The sequence below is a fragment of the Bidens hawaiensis genome, unplaced genomic scaffold, assembly GCF_021521415.1.
Source record: "Bidens hawaiensis isolate Kalapana, Puna unplaced genomic scaffold, B.hawaiensis_p1.1 tig00043196_1, whole genome shotgun sequence".
Lineage (NCBI taxonomy): Eukaryota > Viridiplantae > Streptophyta > Magnoliopsida > Asterales > Asteraceae > Bidens > Bidens hawaiensis.
This window is the reverse complement of record NW_027497669.1, coordinates 109,480-116,915: the sequence shown is the minus strand read 5'-3', so window position 1 is coordinate 116,915 and position 7,436 is coordinate 109,480.

Sequence of the window (7,436 nt, the reverse complement as noted above, 5' to 3'; positions counted from 1 at the left end):
AACTTGGAAGTCTATATGGATGATTTGGTCATCAAAAGCCCCGAGCCAGAAGCGATGTTGAAAGACATTGAAGAAACTTTCAACACGCTCAGAAAGATAAACATGAAGCTCAACCCGAGCAAGTGTTCATTTGGGATGGAAGAAGGGAAGTTCTTGGGAGTCATTGTTACTAAAGATGGCTTCAGAGCGAACCCTGAAAAGGTCGAAGCCATTATTAAAATGGAATCACCGACCACCATCAAACAGGCTCAGACACTAAATGGACGACTAGTCGCACTTAATCGCTTTTTGGCAAACCATGCAGATAAGTCGTTTCCTTTCGTGTCAACATTAAGAAACTGCTTGAAGAAAACGCACTTCCGCTGGACACCAGAAGCGGAAGCAGCTTTTCAGGAGATTCGGTCACGCCTAATCGAACTCCCAACACTTACAGCACCACAAGCAGGAGAGGAGTTAATCCTATACCTTTCCGCAACAGATAGAGCAACCGGGGCAGTCCTGCTAGTAGAACGAAAGGGCATCCAGATGCCAATCTATTATGTTAGCCGTGTACTAACAGACGTAGAAACCCGGTACTCTACCCTCGAAAAATTAGTCTTAGCACTTATACACGCTTCACGCAGGTTAAGACGATATTTCCAGGGTCACCCAATTACCATTCTCACCAACTTCAAACTCTCAAACGTTCTAGGCAAACCCGAATTATCGGGACGTCTAGCCAAATGGGCAATTGAATTGGGAGAATATGCAATTAAATACAAGCCAAGACCAGCCATAAAAGGCCAGGTCCTGGCCGATTTTATTGCAGAAGTCCCCGCTTCGCGGGAGAAAGAGTGCCAGGAGGAGGCTCAACCCTCCCCAGCACAGGACGTCAATGATGTCTGGCGACTCTACACTGATGGAGCAGCCAGTAACGAGGGTTCAGGCGCAGGGTTAAAATTAACCAACCCAGCAGGCCAAGAATATACTTACGCTATTCGGTTGGATTTTCCAAGTACGAATAATGAAGCCGAATATGAAGCATTCTTGGCCGGTTTGAGAATTGCGCGTAAGATGGGAGTGAAAAACTTGGAAGCCCACGTGGATTCCATGCTGGTGGCCAACCAAATAAATGGGACGTACACGGCTGTGAACGACACCATGGCCCTGTACCTCGCCCAGGCAAAAACCCTTATGCGTGATTTTAGTGATTGTAAAGTCATACACGTCAAGCGCAGCGAAAACAAATCTGCGGATGCGTTAAGCAAGCTTGCGTCACTAGCCTTCACCCATTTGGGAAAGGACATCCGCATTGAACTCCTCGAAGCACCATCAGTCCCGCACAAGGAAATTTGTGTCATCCAAACCGGTACAGAAACATGGATGACACCGATAATAAATTACCTTGCAGCAGGAACACTACCAGAGTCAAAAACACAGGCAAGAAAACTACGCTGTAAAGCACTAAATTATCAACTCATCAATGACAACCTTTACAGACGTAACTTTCTTGGCCCACTTTTAAGATGCGTGAACAACCAAGATGCTGACTACCTCTTAAGGGAAGTACACGAAGGCATCTGTGGAGTTCACGCAGGTCCCCGCGCTGTTGTGGCTAAACTGAACAATGCGGGATACTTTTGGCCGGGGATGCATATGGATGCACTGGCATACATTAGAAAATGCAGGTCTTGTCAGCTTTACGCACCCAACACGCATCGCCCGAAGAATGAACTTGTTCCAGTCACTTCTTCGTGGCCATTTCAGAAGTGGGCCATCGATGTGACAGGCCCATTTCCCACAGCAGCAGGAAATGTTCAGTTCCTAGTGGTAGCCATCGAATACTTCACCAAGTGGATAGAAGCAAAACCTTTAGCCCAAACAACCGCAAAACATATCAAAAAATTTATTTGGGAATTTATTATCTGTCGTTTTGGACTTCCACAGAATCTGGTGAGCGATAACGGCACCAACTTTGCTGACAAGAAGCTACAGCAGTGGCTGAAAGAACTTCAAATCACCCACACCTTTACCTCAGTGGCACACCCGCAAGGTAATGGTGAGGTGGAAAGAGCAAACAAGAGCATCGTCGATGGCATAAAGAAAAGACTCTTGAGACACAGATCCGGCTGGGTGGACGAGCTCCCGCACGTCCTTTGGGCAAACAGAACGCTGAAAAAGGCCAGTACGGGGGAAACCCCGTTCAGTCTTACTTATGGCACTGAAGCCATGGTCCCAGTCGAAATTGGTTTACCCTCACCAAGGGTCTTGATCCAGCCAGAAGACAATGATGCGGAAAGACGGTTAGACCTTATGCTAACCGAGGAACGCAGAGACTTAGCCGCAGTGCGTGAAGAAAATTACAAACGACAAATGCAAAAGTACTACAACACGCGGGTAAAACTCTGCAACTTCAATGAAGGAGACTACATACTGCGTAACAACGAGGCTTCAAACCAAGAGCGCCCAGGAAAGCTGGCCCCGATCTGGGAAGGGCCATACATTATCAAAGAAGTCCTGGGAAAAGGCGCATACCGGCTTGAAAGGCTCGATGGCACTCCTATCCCAAGAACATGGAATGGAGCTCAATTACGCAAATGTTATATGTAGATCAATTCCAAACTTGTAAAGAAAAGGCCTAGAGCCACTTCTAATGGAAATGATTCTCCTTACACAATGTGTTGATAGCCTTACCTTTAACTTATGAACTTCCCATGTGCCGGTATTCACCGCACCAATGCGTGAAGAAGTAAGTAGTTGCGTGTGGAAGGCGGCAAAACCCGCATAAACACAACGCTAAAAATGTTAAAAAGTTCTAAGGAAAACCTACACGCAGGTCAGATGTAAGTAAAGTTTAGCCATCCTTGTAAGTGCAAGTGACGGTCTTACCCGCACAATCACAAACAAGGAAGCAAAACTTCAACCTATCATCTACCACGTTCAAAGGTTAACTTATTCTGAACACTTAGAAAATTTCAAGGAAAAGATAAGGAAAACTTCCACGCAGGATAAATGTAAGTTTAGCCATCCTACTAAGTGCAAGTGACGGTCTTACCCGCACAATCATGAAAGAGGAAGCAAAAATAAACTTATAATTTACCATGTCAAAAAGTTAACTTATCTAAGTACTAAAGAAATTGCTAAGTGTAAACATGCGTTAAATAAAGAAAAGGACAAACACATTCTTTATTTCATCAACTTGAATATTACAAACATTGCTGGGTATATACCCGCAAACAAAAGAAGTACAAGAGCAAATATCTACGCTAGTGGTGGAAAGGGATCTTTTGGATCATGCTTCAGGACCACTCCCACTTGGACCCGCACCATCAGCAGAGTGTGACGGTTCAAGGAAAGCTCTAAGGACAGCAAGCCCATCATCAGCAGCAGCAATTTCATTTACCTTCTCCACCACCGGATGCGGGAAGGCAGCATAATGGTTCACTGCTTGGTCATAAATAGTTTCGGTATCCGCATTATACAAAGGGAAGTTGGAAGGCGGGACGCCTTTCTCAGCAAACCCTAGACCAAGCAGGAAGCCGGTCCGTTCCCCATCCTCATGAGAAGCGTTGAGGGCTGCGCTCATAGCATCGTCGTAAGATGTCTCTGAAAAGACCCGATGCACAACCTACAAAAAATGTACAAGTATAAGAACTTCTATTCTACAAAGGAAAGCGTGACGACATAAAGCTAAAATACCTGAGGCAACGCTTCTCGAAGAAGCCATTCCTTGGCAGCCAGAGCTTGGGTGCAGGCGCGTTCAGCTTCGTTCTTATTAAGATTGGCGAGAAGCACATCCTTTGCAGCGGCCTCTTCAACGCCCTTAAGCTTCCGCTCGGTCTGCGCAAGCACACCCCTCTGGTCCAGGATCTCTTGAAGCTTCTTCGCATCCTCCATAGCCAAGGCATCATGAGCCTGTTGAAGAGCCTCTAACTTAGCTTTAAGTTCTTCATTCTCCAGGCGGAGAGGCTCAGCAACAGCTTCAGCCTTGGTGGCCCTCTCGGTCGCGTTCCTCGCAGTCTCCTTAGCTAGCCGAAGCTGTTCGTTAACAGCTTGGGCAGCCTTGGAGCGGGCCTCGAGTCGCGCTTGAACCTCAACCTCGAGGGCCTTGAAGGCCTTCTCCTTCTCCGCAGATACTGCGGTCAGTTTTTGGTTCTCCTCCCGGAGAGCACGCGCCTGAGATATTTCTTTAACACGAGCTGCTTTCAACTTGTCGTTTTCACGACAAAGCAGCTCGACGCGTGGCTGCATCCGGGCCAGGAGAACCCGAAGCTCGTTGGTTAGCCTACCCTCCTGGTAGCTAACCATGGCTTCCCCCAACGCACCATGGGGAGCAGCGTGGCGAGCCCAGTCCACGCACTCCACAGGTGTACGAAGGGTTGTTCCTCGGCGTATGTTCCATCTTGGAACATACACTTCATTGGAATCCGACACTGCAAAAGAAACAAAGCAGTTAGGAAAAGATGATAAAAATTACATAAAGGACAAAAGAACCCTACGCACCTGTAGGGTCGATCACAGGCCGATAGCCACTGAACCCATCACCTGAACCTAAGGGAAATCCATCCAAAAGGTCAGGCAGATGGGAAGGTAACAAAGATCGGCGAGAAGCCCCGCGCGTACCTGAAGGTCCAGCCGTCGAGGCCGATGGCGGAGGCGGCATGGTTTCCGCCGCAGTCGATGGCGGAGGCATGGTGTCCGTCGCGGACGCCGCCGAAGAGTCAGCAGCAACAGTAACCGCCGGCTCGGTGAACGATGCTGTAAAAATTGCACTCACCGCCGGCGGTGACGTCATCTCGGCTGGAACAGTCGGCTCAGAATGAGCAACTGAACCAGCGGAAGCAGGCGCAGGCGCCTGGGTCGACGCCTCAGGTAGGCTGACCAAGCCTACCGTCATTAGCGGAGAGGTTGTACTCGGCCCCTCACCCTGGAATGCGCCAACATCCACACCTGCGTAAAGAAGAAAAGTGTTAAAAAGACTTGAAGATTAAACTATGAAGATAAAAGCTAAGAGAGTTGTACTTACAGGGTTTCTTCAGCTTGAACGTACGGACGGGCGGGGACGAACCCGATGGAGCCGGTCTCTTGATGCCGGTCACCGTCGTCGTCATTGGTTCTCCAGAGGTAACAGTCGTAGCCTCCGGAACAGTGGTCTTCTCACCACCGGGCTTCCCCCCCGCCTCTTCACTATCTGACTCAGTGTCAGATAGGAGCACTGGATCGGCTGTGGAGGCCGCCTTCTCCTTCCCTTTCCCGCCGGCAGCCCGCTTCTTCCGCACTAACGAAGGACCATCTGCGGATTCCTCAGAAGAAGACAGGGTGTAAGGAATTCCAGCAGCGGGTACAGCACTGAGGGGTGGAGGAGAGAATAACGCCTTACCTGGCCGCCGGTGGCTCAGGATCTCGTGGCCCAGCGGATAAACCTCCACAAACCGATCTGCTGTTTGCTCCAGGATGGGCAACTCGTTCTCATCAAGAGCACGAGTACCCATCCGCACAGGATCGTCAGCTTCCCGCGGGTACAGGAGCGACTCCAAATTGTTCCCCTCTGAAAGAAAAGAAACAGTTAGAAGACAAACTCATATCAGCAAGAAAGACAAAACATACCATAAGGAGTAGAGTTCAAACCATATTCGAGAAGGATGGGAACCTGAGACGCCTCCTTCCACACCCGGCTCATCCCCAGCATCACCATCCCGGACCAGTTGGTCCCGCAAGACTCACCTTCAACAGGGACGTCTGCGCAAAGGCCATCTGCTCCCGCAGGACCCACCATGCTCATAGAATCTTACGCGCAGTACGCAAGCTGTACACGCAGGGAAAGCCTCCCAATGGTGAAGTACCCCGCCTGTTCCCGCAGTTGCGGATACAAGCCATCAGGGAAGGCTACCCGCAGACAGCAGGGCTACACGCACAAGACACTAGATACTTCAGTAGTCACATGAAGGAATGAGCAAGGCGGGAACAATCCCGCCTAAATGAGCCAGTCTGTATGATTCTGAAAGATCTTTTGTACTATACCTACCAAGGTATGGATAGGACAGACGATCTGACCAGAACAGCCCATGAGCCAATCACAGGGTGACAGCTCACCGACAACAGTGCGAGGAGGAGCACCCTCTAGTACTGTTTGTCACTATTAGCCGCTGCCTACTCACCAACCCTTACTGTGGGACATGCGCAGCCTACAGTTGGTGGAATAGTGTTACTATTGGCCGTAACCTTTTCACCAACCAGCATGGCCTGCGTACAATCCACAGTAGGTGGGACATGCATAATCTACAGTTGGTGGAATAGTGCAGCCGACTTTGTCACTGTTGGCCGTAACCTACCCACCAACCAGTATGGCCTGTGCATAGTCCACTGTTGGTAGAACAGGAATACTATTTAGCCGGCTGTACCTGCTTGGAAACCTACCTTCGGCTATAAATACTCCAACATCTTGGAATTGTAAGATCATCTGCTATCCAGTCATCTAGCAATCTCTTAATATACACTTATATTCAGAGCAACCTAGTCTGATTCTCACGCCGGAGGGTGGTCACAAGGAGGAACCCCCCCTTCTCAGTGACGAGCTTACGGTGTTTGTTTTGCAGGTCTCCTGAAGAACAGCCTTCTCAGCTAGATCTCATCCGTGGGAAACATTACTTAACCCCCAGATTATCTATAATCTGTACCGGGTCACTTAGTGTTTCTTCACCAGCCTTCATCTTCTTGCCGAGCTGCATGTTTGCTATTGAATATCGATCACCAAGGTCTGCAACATATAATGCCATAATGGTTTTATTAATTAGATAAAACCTTAGGGAACACGTTACTTAAGAATATAAAATTCCAATTATATTTACATCCTCCTAAAATTGTTTATCGTCGAATTTTGTGTTTTTCAATTAAGTTAATTCGATAAGAATACGGAAACAAATCTAAAAGATAATACTCAATGAAAACATGATACTATTACTTTGTTAATTACTAGTTTGAGGCTCGTGTATTACACGGGTAATTGTTGAAAATTTTAAACTTTGATCATTAAGTGAAATGCATTTAAGAAATTGATTATATATTGTTAATACAATTACAATTAAATTAAAATTACATAAATTACATAACTAAGATTACACAAATTGTTGAATTGAGTCTATTTAGGGTTTGGAGTTAATTGTTAATGGCCAGTTATAAGTAGACTTATTTATATCAATGGCCATCCGATTCTATAAATTGAACACTCAGCCATATAATTTGTCTTCTTTAGTTTTCAATTGCAACCCCTAAATGTGATTTAATTTTTCTCAATTTTTTTTTCTGCACTTTGTACATGGATTTTCGCTTAGTTGCGCGTAGTTTTTCAGGTTTGTTATAGTAGATTTAGATAAACAAATCTTATCAGATCCCGGTTTTGAACTTGTTAGCTTTGGGTTTCTAGAGTTTTGACTAGGCTATGTGAAGGAGCTTTTGTT